The following is a 22,490-nucleotide window of genomic DNA, read 5'->3' as shown; positions in this document are numbered from 1 at the left end:
TCAAACTCATGTCCATTCAGTGATGGACATCCCACCATCTCATCCTCTGTTGCCTCCTTCTCCTCTTGCCCTCCATCTTTCCCAGCATCAGGGTCTTTTTCAGTGAAGCTGGATAAAAATAGTAGGTGTGGGAGTCATTCAGAAAATCGTTCTTTTATATTAGTGTGAAAATAAAGATACTCTGAATTTTTACTTTTTTGCTGTTTTGTAAAAAAGTAAACACAGATTAATTTTTTCTTCCTATTTTTAGAAAGACTAGAAGTGAAACAAATGTAGTATTTTGAGACAATGTAAATACTGTACATAGTATATCTTTGGGGATTATCACAATTTAGTGTAAAATAGCATAGTGACCAACCTAGACAGCATATTAAAAAGCAAAGACATTGCTTTGCCAATGAAGGTCCATGTAGTCAAGGCTATGGTTTTTCCAGCAGTCGTGTATGGATGTGAGAGATGGACTATAAAGATAGTTGAGCACCGAAGAATTGATATTTTTGAACTGTGGTGTTTGAGAAGACTCTTGAGAGTCCCTTGGACTGCAAGGAGATCCAACCAGTCCATCCTAAAGGAAATCAGTCCTGAATATTCATTGGAAGGACTGATGCTGAAGCTGAAACTACAATATTTTGGCCACCTGATTCGAACAGCTGGCTCATTTGAAAAGACCCTAATGCTGGGAAAGATCGAAGGCAGGAGGAGAAGGGGACGACAGAGGATGAGATGGTTGGATGGCATCACCGACTCAATGGACTTGAGTTTGAGTAGGCTCTGGGAGTTGGTGATGGACAGGCAGGCCTGGCGTGCTGCAGTCCATGGGGTCGCAGAGTTGGACACGACTGAGTGACTGAACTGAACTGAACATAGTCACATGTGGTTTTAAACTGAAGTTTTATAAGAAGTATATCTTCAAAGACATTTCTCCAGATAAGGAATGTATTCAGGAGGATCCTTCTGTGTCAGTTGTTATGTGGGTGGCTGTTTCCAGTTGAACGTTATGAAGGTCATTGCCCACAGATGTTAAAAGCTCCACACAGTACCCCTGTTTGCTCCATGCTTTGCGAACCTCCAGGGAGACTCTGTGACTTCAAATAAAATATGTAACTTTCTGTTGTGTTCTTTGTAATTTTATGCCATTTCTTTTCATCTCAGTGGACATTTTCTGATGGCTTTTGATGTTCAAGCAGCTGTTAATATAATTACTTGTTCACATGTCTCTCCTATGCTTTTACACTTCTCTCTCTCTTTCCGAACAAGAGCTCTGTGTCAACTCTCTATGTGCCTGGACTTCCTACAGGAATGAAACAGTCTATCAAATCATTGTGAGGTGGTGTGGAGAGAGCTGTCACTAGGCCTCTTCAGGTGCATAAAGAGTGTACATTTATAAAGCGTGTTGGACATGAAGTCTATGTATGACTGAAGATGAAACTTTACAATTAAGCTATTGCTGCATTCTAATTTTAAAGTGGCATGATATTTATTATTTAGATTTCTGTTTAAAAAAAAAAAAAAACATGAAAATCCCAAGTCCTATGTTGGTATCTAAACTCATGTTCATTAACTCACCCAACACATCCATTTATCATCACTATACACAGATGAGACCAGTAAGATAACATGCCTTCAAGGACTTCAGTGGAATAGTAGGAACATTAAGATTGCAAAAGGAAAGAAAAAAGGCTAATTATTTCAATGATGTAATCGTGAAAAACGATTATGACAACAACAACAACAAAAAACATTGTGACAACAAACGGAAAGGTTTCCGAGAGCAGGATAACCGGCTGAAAGCCCAGGAAGACGTGAGGGAAGTGAAGCAGCTGTCATCCCTACTGCCAACACAGGCTGGAACTCGCCACAGTGTCCAAGTCAGGCAGCCAAGGAAGCTGAGGCCTCAAAACCAATGTGTTTTAGCAGCCTTGCTGATTCTACCAATTTTCAAGAAGGTAACTTGAGTATATCGTAAGTCCTCTTGGCTGTGAACTTCTTCCCATTTCATGGAAAATGACATTTCTTGACGAAAAGTGATGCAGAGATGTTGAGGAAAACCAAGAGAATGGTGTGTAAAAAAAATGTACTTACATAGCAAGATCACAAATAAGTAGTCACTAGTAGAGCGTTTCTATAAAATGTAGTTTGTGTTCTGAAAATCTGCCCTTGAATCTCAGTTAAGTATGCTCTTCTAGGAAATAAGGATCATCCAAATAATCTTGAAAGAAAAATGAGGAATTTGAGAAGCCAAATAAAAATATAAACATTAAGGATAGGAAGAGTTTCACATCTAGGAAAAATGCAAAAGATAGTTCTAGACGGTTTTCATTAATATAATAAATGTTTAAAATATGATAGGGTGGGGAGGAAGATGGGAGGGAGGCTCAGGATGGAGGGGACACATGTATACCTATGGCCGATTCATACTGACGTGTGGCAGAAACCATCACAATATTGTAAAGTAATTATCCTCCAATTAAAATATATGAACTTTTAAAAATACACCTTGAATTCAACATCTTAAATTCATGATGAACATCCTGTTGAATAAACTGACAACAGAGATTCTTGAGTTTATTTAATAGAAATAAGGTGTTACATCACAAAATTCAGAGTAAAAGGCTCCAAAGAGAAGTTGAGCTCTGGGGGATGGGTGAGGAAAGGAACAGTTAGCACTGACCTTCTGAGACTCTGGGACCCTGGGCTCTAGAACCTCGAGTGCCCAACAACAGATGACAGATGGCATTTACTGTCGCTTTAAACTTTAAATGTGTGAAGACTGTTGTCAGCATTAGGATGCAAGTTTGAGACTATTCTGGATTTCCAGTTTTTAGGAGATGTTTTTAGGATGATGTGATGTGCCTAACCTCTGTTCTCTGTTTTGGTCTTCAGGTCAATTGTATGTCATAGGCTTATAATATACGTATATCTTATATAAAAAAGATGATGACTGGGTAAGTGGGTGTAGCATGTGCATATAGTGGAATGTTATTCAGCCCTAAAAAAGAAGAGCACTGTGAATGTCAGAATTTTCTTCTGCTGATGGGCACTCAGGTTGCTTCCACGTTCCAGCTATTGTGAAAGCATTGCTGTGAATACGCAGGAGCTCTTAAGAGAGCTGCTGTCTAAATCATGTTCACAGACCAAGTAATCACTATAGAAATGAACCTGAAAACATGAAATCATGCATACACATCCCAGAAGGATTTCTAGTCAAGCCCACCATGGCCTTGGGATTCCCAGAGGGAAAGGAGAAGATACCCAGAGTGAGCTGATGAGGGTGAGGAGACAGTAACAGATCTATGTCAGGAGCAGTAAATGTGTTCTCAGGTGACCACTCTCAGGATCCTACGGGAGAAGCACCTGACCTCACCCTGGGGGTGTGGACAGGGTGGTGTGATGGCCGGTGCAGACATGCATGAGGGCTGACCTTCCATGTCCTTGCTGAATGAGCCGCCAGCACACTGAGGGTGCAGGATGAACACGCATGTGTCTCAAGTCCAGAACGAACGATCTGGGTGAGACAGAAGCACGTGTGTGAACCACACCAGTTGTGCTGGTGAAGGTGTGTGCTGTGGAGAGGACACATTCCAGTAAGGAGGGCTTCCTGGAGGAAGTGCTGTTTTTAAGCTGAATTCTGAAAATTGAGTAGGCATTGCCCAGAGGTCAAGAAAGGCAAATCCTATTTCACACAGAAATGGAATGTTTCAAGCTCTTGCTGTCAAGGAGAGCAAAGTAAACTTAAGAAATCTCAAGTGAAACGTGGCTGCAGCAGACCATGGGGTGGGGAGGGAGGGCGCTGACAGAGGAAGTGGGGGGAGGCTCCTGCAGAGCGTTGTTCCCATGCAGACGAGATCTATCCTGGTGGCTGTGGGGTCACCAGAGGCTCTTAAGCACAGAAAGATTATAAGGAGATATAAAATCTAGAAGTATCATTCTGGCTACAGGAAAGAACATTGCTTAAGGTTTGCAGAGTTGTGAGCAGGACAGAGCTTTTGACATTGGGGGTGGAGCAGAGGTCAGGGATGATCAAGGCCAGACTGCCAGTGGAGGGACGTGAACCCCCCAAGGACCCAGACACTGGTGGGCAAGTTAATACGGAAGAGTAAGGCAGGAGGCATCACCATCTCTTTGGTTCTGGATGGAGAAACTGGACCACAGATGAGGCCATGCATTCAGCAGGGAAGCCTGGAGGGGTCGAGCAGAGGACCAGAGGTGGTTGCATTTGCATTTGTGGGCTTTCCCATCCTCACATCCTGAATGCTCTTAGATGGGCAAGAAACAGTGCTGGGGCGGGTCTACTCAGATGAAATGCCCTCAGATTTCCCGGGCAATGATGAGTCATCCACCAAGAAAATAAGGAATCCTCATTTAAGCAGGAAGCTCTCACATCTCAAACTACAGTTTCCTCCCTTCCTGACCTTATGCCTTGGTCCTCAGCCCCATTCCACCACCATTGGCTGGTTTCCCTGCCAGGAGTTAGAGCAAATGCATCATTCTACTGGGGTCTAAGCTCACTTTATCTGTGTCTTCTCACAGTACATCACCCACGGGAAGAGAGTGTGTTGGTCCACATGCCTTCCACAAAGGGAGGATTTTTTAAATTACAGTCATAAGGCTTTTTTCCTCAAATCCATACTTAACAATTAAATATTTTTCCCTTTTAGGAGTTTGTTGTTGTTGTTCATGCCATTTTCAACTCTTCCAAGTTTTGTTTTAAAAAGTATTTCTTGTTAAGTTAGGGGACAGCTCCTTTCATGGGTCCATGTAGATTTTAATGAGCAAACCACAAAGGTACAGAGTTTTTTTCTGGAGAGGTTTTGGAGTTTGAGGAGACTAATCATGAAATATGCATTGTAGCGGAGGTTTCAAAGCAGTGCCCAATCTGTATGCAAAATCCCAGGCTGCATCAGATACAAAGTAATTCAGGGGGAAAAAATAGGACATTGCAACCACAGAGATCTCTCCCAGGTAGCCTTCTGGGACCCATGAATCAGCTCTGAAACTGTGCTCTGGGCTACACTTGGCACACCCAGCCAAAGATTCTGAGCATTCCTTTTACCAAATGCGAAAAAATACAGCCAAGTTTTTTAAGTGAGAAAGGAAAGAAAAAGAACGGATTGCTTTGAAATGCTTTTTGGCTCAGTTATAATTCAAAACCAGCCTCAATAGTTACTCTCTTGATAGCATAGCTTGTAGCTCAATCTTCAAATCCTCATTTTTCTGGACAAAAGTCACAGAACTGGCCATCACTTACCGCAAACACATAAAGCAATGCATGTCCCTGTGGAGCGTGTGTGCCTAGCTTTAAAACTAAACTCTGCAGCAAATTACCTTTCTTTAAAGTTAATGACAACTAACTTTCTTAGCCTGAAAATAGAAATGTCTTATTGATGTTACTAAAGCATGTGCCACATTGTTGCACCCTCAATCACAGAAGTTCTGGGGTCCCCTCTGCCTGCCGTGGGCACCGTCAACCTCAGGAAAGCCAACAACAGCATCTGGTGGGTAGGCTCCATGTCTAGCCACTGGAATCTGAATTTCCACATGATTGGCCCAGTCTGTTTCAAACAATGCCCATTCCTGTGATGCAGTGAGGGTAGAAGATGGCGCCTTCCAAACCCCACCAGTTATCAGATTTCTCTTTAGAGATTAAAATAAAGACACAGATCCTAGTGCTCACTGCAGCCTGAATCACAACCTCTGGTGTTGTGACCCTGAATGAGCGTCTATTAAGACTGACGCTTTGGGATCATCCCTGAAGACAGGCGATTAGACAGTCCTTACTCTGATGAACTTAGAAGTTAATGGCGAAGGAGGTATCTTCATATGAATAAACAGGTCAGTACAATTCCCTGGGTCTCACGAGTATCTAAGAGGGGCACCTAACTCGCACTAGGGGGATGGGGAAGCCAGTGACACCCCTCATGACAGCAGGGGCTATGGGGGAGGGACAGCAAGGTGGTGCTGACCTGCCTGCTCCCCCCATGGGGCCGCCTCCCTGTCTCAGCATCCCCTCTGTGAACAGCAGCAGAGGGCTTACGGCGGGCCTATGATGCCTTCTGTCATTGCTTTGTCTCTTGTTAAAAAATCACAAAAGTAGTATCTATAACATAGTTCCTTTTAATATAAGCAAACCTGGCTTTCACATTCTATCTGTATATATATTTTATATGATGAAGATCAATAATTATGTAATAATAATAAAGTTTACTTTTGGGTGATAAAGGAGGTTCCCTGGTGGTTCATATGATAAAGAATCTGGTTGCAATGCGGGAGACCCAGGTTCGATCCCTGGGTTGGGAAGATCCCCTGGAGAAGGGAAAGGCTACCGACTCCACTACTCTTGCTGGAGAATTCTGTGGACAGAGGAGCCTGGTGGGCTACGATCCATGGGGCCACAAAGTTGGACACGACTGAGTGACTGTCATGGTCACCTGTCTGGGTGATACAAAGCTGCCAGTACAAGGGAAGTGACTTGATGAGTAGTCAGGAGGGTGGATGTTGAGACTCCCTTGTCTGGGCCCCTGCTGCTGCCAGCAGAAGTGATCTCCATTGCTCCCTGCCTTTGGCATTGGCCTCCTCTCAGCTCCCTGGGTTTATTGCTGGCCTTGTGTTAATGAGACTCCTGTAGCTGCATTCGTCACCGATGAACCGGCTCCGACAGGCGCTTTAACCAGGACGGCCTGTTCAGCCTTAGCTACTGCTGTTATGCTGACTTGTCAAGGGGCTCGCAGTCTGACCCCAGGGTTTCCAGATTTTAAGTTCAAGAGCTAAAGGTACATTCATTGGATTTGATAAATGAAGGCAAAACTGGCTTTCTCCTTTGCTGTCACAAACTTTTGAGATCTCTGCACCATACGAAGTGATGAAGTATTTGTCAACACGTAAAATGCTGGAGGAAAGAACCCTTCTTTCTCTCCTGGGAAGCCCTTGGCTGTTGTCTTCCCACCTGCAGTGACTGCAGGAAAGAAGTTTCGAGTAGATGTTGATGATCTCCAGCGTCTCCGTGCAGCTCCTGGTGAGCCTCCTTGGACAGAGAGATGCAGAGCTGTTGACAACAGGGGAACAGGGAACAAGGCGACCTGGGTCCTGGGAGGCGGCGCCCGGGAGCTGTCCGTGGTCCTGAATCCACGTTGCTGCCGAGTCTCCCAAGACTGGTTGATTGGCCGCTCTGCTGTTTCTGCTGCTGGGAAGGCCTCTTTGTGTCCTCCTTGCTCTGGTTCTCTGTCCAGACTAAGCCCATAAAGCCAGGCGTCCACGCTCCACAGAGCTGCTCCACCCCACCTAGAAGCCCAGACGTGCAGGAGCCTGTGTACTTGTGAGGGCTTGGTCTACCCGTGGCACCTGGGCTGAGAATGTGGGCTTGCATTTCAAGGTGATTGGTGCTCAAGCCCAGTCTCCATCCTGTGAGAGATATACGGCAGACAGGTGGGTGGACTCACTCTCCTTTTCTGAACGTGTTTCCGCAGGCGGGGCCGGGGGAGATGCTGGCCCCATGTGACTTCCCTGTCCTGGGGAAGGGGAGAGACAGGCAGGGAGACAAAGAGTCAGAAGAGCAGAGAGAAGGAGGCAGAGAAGAGACAGAGATGGAGGGCAGGGAGTCAGAGGAGGGGAAAGACAGAGAGGCAGTGAGGGGAAGGAGGGAGGGAGAGGAGGCAGAGGAAACCTTGCTAAATGCTGCATGTGAGCATAGGAGCACCTCCACCTGGAAGCAAGCTGGCCTAAATCACCCCCAAAATATGCCTCTTTGACTTAAAAGCTATTGTGAGCCCTTTTTCTTCCTGAGAGCAGAGAGAAGCCCGAGGGAGGCCGTGCACTCTTCCAGAGGAAAGGAACGCTCCATCACCAGGATGGGGCTGAGATCTAGGGGACCCTGTGTCCTGACCATGTTGACACTGCCTCTCTCCCCTGCCCCCAGTTCAGTGGCTGCTCCTCCGCCCATCTCCTCATGACCCTGACATGAAGCCCACAGCTTCAATTAGAGCCGTGGTTTTCAATGTCTTCTGTGAAACCAAGACACACTTCTGTGCATCATGAGATTTGCCAGCTCTCTTTGACAGGCTTCAGCTGCACGCACAGTCATTCCACCCTGCCTTCCCCATCCTTCAGAGCTGAGTTGTTGTGTAAAGAGAGCTATTTCCCCTCCACTGCCCTCTTCTGCACGTGGGAGTCCAGGTTCTTTGCAGTCTGTGAATAAGCAGTACTCCGGGGCTGGTCTGTTGGCATATTAGGCCCCCTTTCTTTCCCCAAGGCAAGTGCCACTGCTCTACCCCAGGATGAAGTCCCTACCGCTCAGCCAGGCTGACACCACCATGAGCCTGAGGACCCTTGGTTCTTTCAAAAATTAATTGCCTGTAGATAGAATCTGACAGCCGTGCTGTAAAGACATGCCTGGGGTCTGTGAAATGCCAGCCAAGAACCCACCACCTCCAACAGCTTATGGAGGGGGCATGAGTGGGGAGTCCTAGGGATTCTGATCTGGGTCTAGATTTCTCTGGTGAGTTTTCCAGCTTTCCTAAGCCTCTGAAGGGATGGCTTAGGTGGCACGCGTGAAGCCAGCAGAGCGTCAGGCAGCTCATCACCATGAAAGAAATCACACCTATGTATCTGCACGTTGTGTCTATTCTCTGGCTAGTGGCAGATACCTCAAGGTCCACGTGACTATGTAGGCTCATCAGGGTTCGCTTGGCGGGCTGAAATGGTTAATACATGTTCACATTCGACGGTTCTCCTCACAGAGCAGGAGTTGGGAGCAGGCAGATGCTGCTAAGATTCTGGACTCATTGCAACTATTGTCATCATTTACAAGTAACATTTTATCTTTATTAGAAGTTTTTACACACCAGTTGGGAAAACTTCAAGAAAAAAATAAAGCAGATGAATTAGAAAGGGCAGCTCCAAGAAGTGAAGGTCACTCAGTCGTGTCTGACTCTTTGCAACCCCATGGACTATACAGCCCATGAAATTCTCCAGGTCAGAATACTGGAGTGGGTAGCTGTTCCCTTCTCCAGGGGATCTTCCCAACCCAGGGATTGAACCCAGGTCTCCCCCATTGCAGGCGGATTCTTTACCAGCTGAGCCAAGAAGGAAGCCAGCAAGGGCAGCTAACTAATACCAAGGATAACAGCTCATCTTTGGGGAAATTAGCATCTGTTTCAGTGACATACACACCCAGAGTGCTCACTCACGTCCTGAAAACTGCACAGAAAGCATCCTGGACTGTGAAGACACATGTGCAGCTGCAGGTCCCAGGCTGTGTGGCGGCTGCCGGCAAGGAACCCGGGGGTGTCCGTCCCCGCAGCGCTGACCCTGACACCCAGACCGTGACGCCCTTGAACCACCTTCACTGAAATCACAAACTGAACTGTCTGGTGATTCTAATAAAAAATAACCATAAAATAAAAATAGCAAGAGAGAAATTGACTTCACAAAAGAATTGGTCAGAACCGTTTAAAAAGCCAGCACAGTGAAAGACTGTGGGAGAACATTATCCCACGTGGCCCTGGACCCAGGACAGGCTTAATAAACATCGTCTGATGTGGGTGCTGATAAGAGAAAACTTCATAAAACACAGAACACAATATCCAGCTAGTTCTGTGGTCTGACTTCCCGATGGAGCTCCATTATCTTTTATTTTCCTGGAACTTTGAATTGAGCTGAGAAGTTTGGGGCAGAAACAGTAATAACAGATCCCAAGATGGAGCCTCCTGTATGTGAACTGTGAACTTCAAGATTTTCAGGCTGGACTAGAAAAGGCAAAGGAACCAGAGACCAAACTGCCAACATCTACTGGATCATTGAAAAAGCAAGAGAGTTCCAGAAAAACATCTACTTCTGCTTTATTGACTATGCCAAAGCCTTTGACTGTGTGGATCACAAAAAAAACTGTGGAAAATTCTTAAACAGATGGGAATACCAGACCACCTGACCTGCCTCCTGAGAAATCGGTATGTAGGTCAAGAAGCAACAGTTAGAACTGGACATGGAACAGTAGACTGGTTCCAAATCAGGAAAGGAGTATGTCAAGGCTGTATATTGTCACCCTGCTTATTTAATTTATATGCAGAGTACACCATGAGAAACGCTAGACTGGAGGAAGCACTAGCTGGCATCAAGATTGCTGGGAGAAATATCAGTAACCTCAGATATGCTGATGACACCACCCTTAATGCAGAAAGCAAAGAACTAAAGAGCCTCTTGATGAAAGTGAAAGAGGAGAGTGAAAACATTGGCTTATAACTCAACATTCAGAAAACTAAGATCATGGCATCTATTCATGGCAAATAGATGGGGAAACAGTGACAGACTTTATTTTCTTGGCCAAAATCACTGCAGATAGTGACTGCAGCCATGAAATTCAAAGACACTCACTCCTTGGAAGGAAAGTTATGACCAACCTAGACAGCATATTAAAAAGCAGAGACATTACTTTGCCAACAAAGGTCCATCTAGTCAAAGCTATGGTTTTTCCAGTAGTTATATATGGATGTGAGAGTTGAACTATAAAGAGAGCTGAGCACCAAAGAATTGATGCTTTTGAACTGTGGTGCTGGAGAAGACTCTTGAGGGTCCCTTGGACTGCAAGGAGATCCAACCAGTCCATCCTAAAGGGGATCAGTCCTGGGTGTTCATTGGAAGGACTGATGCTGAAGCTGAAACTCCAATACTTTGGCCACCTGATGCAAAGAACTGACTCACTGGAAAAGACCCTGATGCTGGGAAAGATTGAGGGCAGGAGGAAAAGGGGACGACAGAGGATGAGATGGCTGGATGGCATCACCGACTCGATGGACATGAGCCTGAGTAAGCTCCAGGAGTTGGTGATGGACAGGGAGGCCTGGCATGCTGCAGTCATGGGGTCTGAAAGAATCAGACATGACTGAGCGACTGGAGTGAGCTGGAGACGGAGCCTGTCATGTGGTGTGAGTCACTGTGCTTGTGTGTAGTCGCTCAGTCCTGTCCGACTCTTGGGAACCCATGGACTGTAGCCCACCAGGCTCCCCTGTCCATGGGATTCTCCAGGCAAGAATACTGGAGTGGGTTGCCATTTCCTCCTCCAGGAGATCTTCCTGACCCAGGGATCAAACCTCGTCTTCTGCATTGGCAGGCGGATTCTTCACCACTGAGCCAGTGGGGAAGGCCAGATGCTGTGTGAGGCAGGTCAGTAAAGGCACCTGTGGGAAGGGACGTCTCAGGGCACTGCAGAGCCATGGTTGGGGGCAGGGATGCTTCATCAGACATCGTGGTGCATCCAAAGTTCTACCCAAGTGGAAACATCTGCAAGGCCAGATCCAAAACACAAAACAGCCTCAGCGGTCAGGTCTGGCACAGGGGCGACCTTGTGGCCAGGCACAGGAGGGACACACACTTCTGAGCTGGCCGCCACCCTGCCCTCAGATATTGGGACCCCGAGTGAGGGCTGCCCACCTCCCCCGCACCCGCTCTCCCCCACTCACCGCACGGTCCACTGCAGGGTCTTTCATGAAACTGAGCTTGAAGGCTTGCGTTTCTTTAAGCTGAAAGCAAAAGGCCTGACCTTCTGTGATGGACCATGAGGGCTGAACCACACAGGGTCTGAGGAGGTCTCCTTGATGTCTGGTTTGGCGTAAATGAAAATTCTGGTATTTTCAAAAGTAAATGACTGCTGGCTTGGTGGAAGCATATTTTAGTCTCTGAAAAAATAAAGCTTCAGGCACAATAGGCAAAACACTTGAATGGACTGAACTCAACCAGCTTTAAAGTCAGTCTGTGAGTTGGTGCTTATCCAGGCACTACAGTCGTCAGCCTTTCTGTGGATGAATATGGATCACGTGTCTCCTTCTTGACTCCAATAATGCCCTGGTCACATCAGGATGATTTGTGGAGATAAGTTTTAAATGCTTTTTTGGGTATTAGAAGTATTGACTTAGAATTTATGATAAGATGGGAATCAGCTTATAAAAATATATGAGAACTGACATACCCAGGAATTAAATGAATCCACTGATAAATAAAAAGTTATTGACATCCACTGCTCAAAGGAGTCACTTGGGCCCTTTCTTATCAACACAGAATCCAGACAGGTGCTAATAAAAACATCTTCTGTAGACAACATACTAGGCTTTAGGGAAAAGGGGAAACAAACCTGTTTTAGGCCTAATATTTCATGATTGATTACTAGAAAGGTTGATACAGTTCTCTTTCCCGTTTCTTTAAATACTGGAGTTATGCTTTAAGGTGAAGAGTTCAGTACTTTATTTCCTCAGATGGTTCTGCACGTGATGCAGTTCTTGAGTTAAACTATTTAATAACACTTCACATAAAACATCAACACTGGTGTCCAGCTCTGAGCAAAGCTGTGGATGGGAATAGTTTCTCCCTGGCATCAGGGCTCTGTCCTTTCTTTGGCCAAGGCTCCTGTTCTAAGGCCCCCATGAGCCCTCCTACCCACGTGTCCACTTGGATCTGCTCACCAGGACATGCCAGACCTGACTCGGGGAACCTGCCAGCTTAGTCCGTGATGATGGTTTGGTTTCTAAGTAACCCACATGCATCTCTCTTCCCAAGAGGAGCGTGTCTGTCTTTTCACAGCCCTTCTGAACCATCCACATCATCAGGACTCCACAGTTTTCACAGACCTTCAATTTAAACTATGTAATGCTCTGCCTACCCTAAACTTATTAGAAATGATTGAGAATTCTATTCAATTTTCTAATTTGCCCTGGTCTCAGGCCTCTGGAATTTCATTTACTATCCAAAACAAAAGAAAAGAAAAAAATACATTTCTAAAGTCAAACAATTTTTTCCTAGAACGCCATGTCTATATATGTAAATGACAAATTTCTTCTGCCCTTGCAAATTGATCCTTCAGAAATACTTACCATTTCAATCAATAACGAGCTTGTGCAGTGGAACTAAGTGTAACAATTTATATCACTTGTCAAAAATGGGCTGGTATAACCTGGTTCGAATGTAAAAGGGTGTAACCATTGTGTACCAGAGTATAGAGATTCCTCAAAAAACTTAGAATTACCATGTGACCCAGCAGTTTCATTTCTGGATATTTAGATATTTATCCAAAAGGATTCAGAGCAGGCCCTGGAGGAGACACCTGCACCCCGGATTCACAGTGCTCACAACAGCCGGAGGTGGACGCAACACAAGTCCACGGACAGACACACGGACCGAGACAGTGTGGCCCTCCGCACCAGAGAATATTGTGAAGCCTTAAGAACGAGAGCACTTGTGTGACATGGGCAACAGGTATGAGCCTCGGGGACGTTGGTCAGAGAAATAAGCCAGTCCCCAGAGCGCCAACCCTTCAGGTTTCCCCTTCTGAGAGGTTAACCCTGGAGGAGTCCATTTCTTAAAGACAGAAGGATGCCGCATCCCAGAGCCAGGGAGGGATGGAAGAGCAGCTGTGTTTAGTGGGAAGAAAGTGTCACTCTTGCGAGATGGAAAAGATCTAGAAACCTGTTTACCAACAACAGGAATGTACTTGATTAACACAGTTGAATTGTGCACTTAAAAATGGTCACGTTGGTAAATTGAATGTGTGTTTTTCACCACAGTTTTAAACATGTGCTCCTGTAACCTTATCCACAGGAGTGAACAATTAAAATTTAGAGACCTACTTGTAGGTATTTGGAGTCTGGCAGATTCAGAGTTAAAAAGTTGGAAGTTTGGGAGAGCTAGCAGTTTACCAAAGCCTCTTTCTTAAATAAGCCACATAAGCTGGCATTCTTTATGGGACCTTTTCTTTTTATTCCCTTTAAGCATGGCCTTGAGATTTGGTGTGGGGGAGAATATGTGAATGTTGAATCAAAGATGCATTGTTGGCATATTTTATGAAGATTCCCTACAACCCTATAAAGCACCACCAGGGGAAGAAAAAAAGGTTACTTTTATTCTGCTTGACATGGAACTAGGCAGCAAGGCTTCCAGTCAAAACAGACATTGTTAGAAAAAGTAACGTCTTGGTCCAACACTCCCTCCTGCTTTCAGAGTTGGACAAAGATGTCCCTTCAGAAGGTGCAGTACTGGTCCACCTCCCAAACACGATGAGCTGAGACACCGGTGAGTTCCGGTGACAGATGATGAAATCGCGTGGAGACATACAGCCGCCCTGGCCTGGTGGGACAGATGGAGGTGCAGTGACGGGGTGCCTCCCCCTCTGGGCGGAGCTGTGACAGAGCTGGGGGAAGCCAGCAGCCTGGGGGACCACGCGCTTAGGAACCGCGCTGGCTGCAGCCGGGTGTCCTTGGACCACGCCGTCAACCGGGGAGCAGCACCGCACGCGCCCTGCGGCCCGCCCGCCCGCGCTGCGAGCTGCCGGTGACTCTGCTGTTGCTTCCCCCTCGCTGACCAGCCCGGCGCGAGGGCCTGCCGGCATCCAGGGTCCCCGTGTGAGGACCCTGTGTCAGAGCGCCCAACTGTCCAGGCGTCATGGCCAGTCCGCCTGGGCCGCCCCCCAGGACCGCGGAGGCTCTGGCCCAGGGAAGCCCCCCGCCTGGAGAGCAGTCGGCATCCTCGCCTTCCTCCACCGGGAAGACCACGGGTACTCGCTGCCCGCGGAGAAGCCAGGCGGTCTCCGTGAGGGCCGGCTCCTCACCCCCAGGCTGCTCTGCTACTCCCGCCGCGTGTCTGGTGGGGAGTCCATGGCCTCGGGTCCCCGGGGATACACACGACCACCTCCTGCTCGGTCCCTGGGCAGGAAGGAGCACACCCCGGCCCCAGAGAACAGGGCCAGTTCCTGGCGGGGACAGGGCCAGCACCGGCCGCATCCGGGTGCAAAGGGCACCTCTGGACCCGGTGATCCCGTAACCAAGGCAGAAAGACCCTGGCATGCACCTTCCGGACACCATCCCTGCGCTGTGTTGCATTGTTTAATCAGCCAAGCATCTTAGAGAAGCATGTTCATAGCAGTGATGATGAAGGATGATGATGGATGGCAGTTTTGGTCCAGTTAACCGCCCCCATCCCATTTCCCCTGCTGACATTCTGGGAGACCTCTCCTCCCGGAAGCACTGAGCTGACGGCCCTCCTTTCCTTGCTCGTCTCACAAACAGGAAGGACTGCGTTTAGAGTGTTTGAGGAATGAACGGCACCAGAATAAAGCCTCACCGGTTCCCCCAGGCTCCGAAGGCTGAGGCCGCATAGTACCGCTTCCGAGACGGCTCCTCTGGGATGAGCAGGGAGCGCTCTCTTCAGCATCCATTAATGCCCGATACACTGAAATCCTTATTTTTGCTTAAATTTCATCAAAGAAAGAGCTCTTTTCCAAAGATCCATTTAGAGAAATAAAGGGGAGAAACTCTGTATTCCTTTATATGCAGAAAACAAAACCTTACCCTACGCTTCCCCTTCCTAAACACCCAAGTACTTCAGAATACACTCATCTGGACACCTGGGTGTTCACAGTTGAAGTCCATCAGCTGCTAACCCGAAAAAACAAGTTTCTCCCTCTGAACCTCCCTGGCCAGACGTGCAGAGGTTAAAATACGCCGCCTGATTCAAGCAGAACACCGTGGACAGAAAGTCTGAATTCTGCAGAGAAGTCCTGGCCTGGAGCAGGGACCTTCCTCTGCGAAACACAGGGCAAGAGCGCCACCTGGTGGCTAGATCAGGTGTTGCGTGCTTGTTGTCTTTGCTCCCGTTCCCATCCTCACTCTGCTGGCTGTTGGGTTTAGTTGCTCGGTCGTGTCAGACTCTGCAACCCCATGGACTGTAGCCCGCCAGGCTCCTCTGTCCTTGGGATTCAGGCAAGAATACTGGGGTGGATGACCAAGTGGGCTTTATCCCAGGAATGCAAGGATTCTTTAATATCCGCAAATCAATCAATGTAATACACCACATTAACAAATTGAAAGATAAAAACCATATGATTATCTCAATAGATGCAGAGAAAGCCTTTGACAAAATTCAACACTCATTTATGATTAAAACTCTCCAAAAAGCAGGAATAGAAGGAACATACCTCAACATAATAAAAGCTATATATGACAAACCCACAGCAAGCATTACCCTCAATGGTGAAAAATTGAAGGCATTTCCCCTGAAATCAGGAACAAGACAAGGGTGCCCACTCTCACCACTACTATTCAACATAGTGTTGGAAGTTTTGGCCACAGCAATCAGAGCAGAAAAAGAAGTAAAAGGAATCCAGATAGGAAAAGAAGAAGTGAAACTCTCACTGTTTGCAGATGACATGATCCTCTATATAGAAAACCCTAAAGACTCTACCAGAAAATTACTAGAGCTAATCAATGAATATAGTAAAGTTGCAGGATATAAAATTAACACACAGAAATCCCTTGCATTCCTATATACTAACAATGAAAAAACAGACAGAGAAATTAAGGAAACAATACCATTCACCATTGCAACAAAAAGAATAAAATACTTAGGAGTATATCTACCTAAAGAAACAAAGGACCTATACATAGAAAACTATAAAACACTGATGAAAGAAATCAAAGAGGACACAAACAGATGGAGAAACATACCGTGTTCATGGATTGGAAGAATCAATATTGTCAAAATGGCTATTCTACCCAAAGCAGTCTATAGATTCAATGCAATCCCTATCAAGCTACCAACGGTATTTTTCACAGAACTAGAACAAATAATTTCACAATTTGTATGGAAATACAAAAAACCTCGAATAGCCAAAGTAATCTTGAGAAAGAAGAATGGAACTGGAGGAATCAACCTGCCTGACTTCAGACTCTACTACAAAGCCACAGTCATCAAGACAGTATGGTACTGGCACAAAGACAGAAATATAGATCAATGGAACAGAATAGAAAGCCCAGAGATAAATCCACGAACCTATGGACACCTTATCTTTGACAAAGGAGGCAAGGATATACAATGGAAAAAAGACAACCTCTTTAACAAGTGGTGCTGGGAAAACTGGTCAACCACTTGTAAAAGAATGAAACTAGAACACTTTCTAACACCATACACAAAAATAAACTCAAAATGGATTAAAGATCTAAATGTAAGACCAGAAACTATAAAACTCCTAGAGGAGAACATAGGCAAAACACTCTCCGACATAAATCACAGCAAGATCCTCTATGACCCACCTCCCAGAATATTGGAAATAAAAGCAAAAATAAACAAATGGGACCTAATGAAACTTAAAAGCTTTTGCGCTACAAAGGAAACTATAAGTAAGGTGAAAAGACAGCCCTCAGATTGGGAGAAAATAATAGCAAATGAAGAAACAGACAAAGGATTAATCTCAAAAATATATAAGCAACTCCTGCAGCTCAATTCCAGAAAAATAAATGACCCAATCAAAAAATGGGGCAAAGAACTAAACAGACATTTCTCCAAAGAAGACATACAGATGGCTAACAAACACATGAAAAGATGCTCAACATCACTCATTATTAGAGAAATGCAAATCAAAACCACAATGAGGTACCATTACACGCCAGTCAGGATGGCTGCTATCCAAAAGTCTACAAGCAATAAATGCTGGAGAGGGTGTGGAGAAAAGGGAACCCTCTTACACTGTTGGTGGGAATGCAAACTAGTACAGCCGCTATGGAAAACAGTGTGGAGATTTCTTAAAAAACTGGAAATAGAACTGCCATATGACCCAGCAATCCCACTTCTGGGCATACACACTGAGGAAACCAGATCTGAAAGAGACACGTGCACCCCAGTGTTCATTGCAGCACTGTTTATAATAGCCAGGACATGGAAGCAACCTAGATGCCCATCAGCAGATGAATGGATAAGGAAGCTGTGGTACATATACACCATGGAATATTACTCAGCCATTAAAAAGAATTCATTTGAACCAGTCCTAATGAGATGGATGAAGCTGGAGCCCATTATACAGAGTGAAGTAAGCCAGAAAGATAAAGAACATTACAGCATACTAACACATATATATGGAATTTAGAAAGGTGATAACGATAACCCTATATGCAGAACAGAAAAAGAGACACAGAAATACAGAACAGACTTTTGAACTTTGTGGGAGAATGTGAGGGTGGGCTATTTCAAAAGAACAGCATGTATACTATCTATGGTGAAACAGATCACCAGCCCAGGTGGGATGCACGAGACAAGTGCTCCGGCCTGGTGCACTGGGAAGACCCAGAGGAATCGGGTGGAGAGGGAGGTGGGAGGGGGGATCGGGATTGGGAATACATGTAAATCCATGGCTGATTCATATCAATGTATGACAAAACCCACTGGAAAAAAAAATAATAATAATAATAAAAATAAATTAAAAAAAAAAAAGAAATGCAAATTTCCAAATGGTCCAAAACCAAGACTCTGGAGATGAGGCCTAGAAATCTATGTTTTGCCAAGCTTTCTAGTTGATTTGGATACATGCTCAAGTTTGAGAATAACTGTATTAATGTATAAGATTATAATAAGTAATACACTTGTAATGTCCCTTTTGGAAGTCATGACATTATAATACACCTTAGGCTAACTTTTGTTTAGAGTTGATGTCCATCATTTAGGGCACATATTTGAAGATATCTGTAATGGTAAAATGTCATTATTTAAAACCATGACACTAAAAAAAAAAAATATGCACTGTGAATACATTATTCAATAAAGTTCTTGGTGAAAATGAAAAAAAAAAAGAATACTGGGGTGGGTTGCCATGCCCTTCTCCAAGGGATGTTCTCTTTCTATTAAACAGCTGGAGGAGGAAATGGCAACCCACTCCAATATTCTTGCCTGGAGAATCCCATGGACAGAGGAGCCTGGCAGGCTCTGGTCCATGGGGTCAGCTGCCGTGCCCAAGCCACAGTGGGCAGGATGGGAGGCATGGCACCCTGGTGGACCACCTGGGAGGGCATGCTGCAGGGATGGCACTGCGGCCTGACCTCACCCAGTCCCGTCCAGTCACCGCCTCCTACACTGCGTTCCTGATTCTCAGGCGACAACAAGCAGGGCCCCGTCTTCTGGGTCAGTTCAGCGGATGGCATTTCATGTGTGTCTGCCTGGGGCGCAGGGGTGGCGGGGCGGGGGAGATGGACTGACTGTCGATGGTCGATACGTTCCCATCTTATTTTCTCCAACTCTTCTCACAGCACTGATCCTGTTGTATTCCAGGCATCTGTATATTTGTTTTTTAGATATTTATATGCCTGTTTCTCCCAGTGAACTATGACCTCCTTCTGGCCATATGTCAAGATTGTATAATTTTTTTAGCCTAAAAATAATGTCAGAGTAACAAGCAGCCACTGCCCACTAACTGTATACTCTCTGCCCGGAGCTGTGCCGTTTCGTTTCGGTTTTCTGGGCCCCGAGCTGCAGCACAGCTGTGGGCCTCGGTTTGCAGGTTTGAATCAGAAACCCAGGGCCTGACCCAAGACCCCAGCTGAGCCAGGGCTGGACGTCCAGCCCGCCCACCGGCCAGTGGAGTCAGTTCCAGCAGCTGTTTGTATGCCCAGTCTCCTGAATTTGAATAATTCAAAGAGCTCTTACACAGAAGGGCGGTCATGGTAGTGTTTGTTTTTCCAGAAGCAGAACAAGACCGAGGGGAGGGAATTACAGAAAAGCAGCTTTCGCATGGACGTGAGAAGCCAGAACAGCAGTGTGTCTTCTAATCATCAGACTCTTCCACGTTCCAGACTCAGCTTCCGAGCTGTGACTCCGAGTGTGCACCGGTGCACCTGTGCTCCAGATAAAGTCTCGGCAGCCCAGAGGCCAGGGGGTCACGTGTTCAGTCCCGTGACAAAAACAGATCTACCAAGCCCCAGAGAAAACAGTGGGGTCAGGGTCCCCCCAGCTAACAGTGGGTGGGCGGTCCCCAAGCATAGCAGTGGGGCGATAGGGTCCATTGACTACAAGGAACACGGTGACCCCAACATCACTGCAGTGCAGGGGAAACTGTCTTACACTCACGTTCTGTGCATCTATCGAACGTGTATGTCACCATCTGTTTTGCAAACTTGTGTTACAAGTCTTGGTGTGTGTGCTAAACACACTGTTGCTTTTCTAGTTAAAAAGAAAAGAATGTCATTAACGCCTGCTTCAGAACTTCTGACATGCTATTGGTTTTTTTTGTTAAAATTATTAAACTATTTCATGAATACCTGACCTTTTAAACACATAAAGAAGGTAAGGGCCTAAACATGTAGTTGTTCTGAGGACTTTCCCAGAAAATCACAAGCCATAACGGTGAGCTGAATGCTCACAGTCAAAACTGCAAGCTTGTTTCATCACTTATTTTATATTTTGCCTGATCATGTTTCATTTGAGTAACCACACTCAAAGAAAGAAAATACAGTAACTATCCAATCACGCATACAGTTTTGTCAAAGATGGCCATGCCAGGACTCATATTAATGAAAATGTCCTGAGGCTGTACAGCCCCTGGGCTGGGTTGTATTGAAGCCGAGGAGAAGGTTGCTCCCAGAGGAAGCTCACGGGTGCTGGTGATCAATGTTTGTGGGCACCTGCCTCCCGCCAGCCTCTCTCCTGAAAGTGTGGCCCTTCTTCAGTGTGGTCCTCAGCATGGCAGTGTTTTCCCAGAGACCTGGATTTAAATGCAGAGATACAGCAGTCTGTCCACCCATCTCCCTGCTCAGAAGGAATTTATGAACTTACCTGAATGATTGAATCCTCTCAGAAAAGTAAACAAGCCTCAGTTCTCCCGCTCGGGCCAGTGTGGGGGGAGGGACAGGGCACTGGAGCGGCAAACCCCCTTAATTGGATTCTCACATCACTAAACCTGATTTCCAGGCATCAAGTTTCCTGGAGACCAGCTGTCCTTCACGTTCCCATATTGACTTTGATCACTTTTACTTTGTTTTATGAAGTTAAATTCTATCAAGATTGACAAATGAGCATTGTAGGAAAGCCAGGAGCCTCAGTGGCTCTGGAGGCTGGTGGAGCGGGGGGCGCTGTATCCATTTCCCTCTTCAGTCCCCGGAGTTCCCTGTTTCCTCATTTAAGGGAACGTCTGCAGACTCCGCAGTGACCAAGCAGCTCCTGCTTCTTAGGAAGAATGCTTTCACACCCAGACTGGAAGGGAGGGACTGGCCTGATTCCCTCGGGAGTCCTGGAAGTGTGCAGAGCGTGCCCCCGCACCCCACCCCCGGAAGCCTCGCCGCTGCAGGGGAGGCACACAGGGGCCTGCTGCATGGACGGGCCCGAGAGCGGGTTTCACAGGAGGTCACACTCGGCTGTCCAGGGCCCAAGGGACACCGATGGGCACCTGTGTGGTGTTGGGGTGAAGCTCGTGGGCAGGGGGTGGGGAGCTGGGTCACCCACACCTGCCCCACGCTTCATCTGCTGACGCAAAGCAGCTGCCCTTCAGTGAGCTGTGCCCGCCGTGGTCAGGAGCACAGGCAGCTCAGTGGGGGCCCGTGACACGGGGGAGAGCAGCCGGGCACACTCGGACCCCACCAGCGGCCTCCCTGCAGGGCCTGGGCCTGGCCCCACCCTCACGGTCAAGCCCCACGGTCAGGGGAGGACCTGTTATTCATCAGCATTTGCTTGAGGAGTTAACACTGCACCCGGTTCATCAGTGTCCCCTGCTGGAGAGATCACCCGCTTCCTTCTGGCTCGCTGCAGGGGCCGTCACTGCTGCATAACAATCCGCCCCACATGGAGGGCATCCCGGACTCACGGGCGTCCCACCGGCCAGGCTGTGCTGCCCCAGCGGGGCCCCTGCATGCGTCTGCAGTCAGCTGGCAGGATGTTAACAAGTGCTAATCATTACAAATGATAAAATGCACTTCACTTCACTGAACTTCTGTTCATCAAAAAAATCAATTTAGAAAAAAAAAAAAAATAAGACAGTAAGCCTAGAAAAAAGAATCCCAACACACATATCTTGGGCTTCCCTAGTAGCTCAGCCAGCGAGGAACCCACCTGCCAATACAGAAGACCTGGGTTCGATCCCAGGGTGGGGAAGATCACCTGGAGAAGGAAGTGGCAATCCACCCCAGTCTTCTTCTCTGAAAAATCCCATAGACAGAGGAGCTTGGTGGGCTACAGACCATGGGGTCACAATGAGTCAGACACGACTTAATAATGTCTGTTCAAAAAAAAAATGTCTGTTCATCAAAAAATCCATTTGGAAAAATATAAGATAGTAAGTCTAGAACAAAGAATCCCACACACATAACTTTAAAAAGACGTACATACAGAATGTAAAAAGTGCTGGAAATCAGTAATAAACATAACAATCAGCTTAAGAAGTTATACTTATTAATCCAAAGTTTACTTTAATGTCAGTCAGTGATCGCAAGAGGTCACACGTGGGTTTAAGATGCCCATTTCCCAGAATGACAAGCGTGAGCATCAAGGACCTAAGTCTTAAAAGCAGCTGCTATTCCTGAGAAGCATCTCCGCATCCTCAGAAGAAGTAGGTGGAGAAGAGAGTGTCCACAGAGGAGTCTCAGACCCGCCGAGACGTGGGCATCGGGAGGAAGGGCACTCGTCCCTCTCGGGCCGGGAATCCGGAAGCCGTGCTCACAGCCTCATGAGGTAGCAGCAGCTCGCAGTGCAGCTCATCCCGAGCG

The sequence above is a fragment of the Dama dama genome, chromosome 32 (assembly GCF_033118175.1).
Source record: "Dama dama isolate Ldn47 chromosome 32, ASM3311817v1, whole genome shotgun sequence".
NCBI classification, from domain to species: Eukaryota; Metazoa; Chordata; class Mammalia; order Artiodactyla; family Cervidae; genus Dama; species Dama dama.
The sequence above is the reverse complement of the archived record's forward strand: the minus strand, read 5'-3'. Positions refer to the sequence as shown.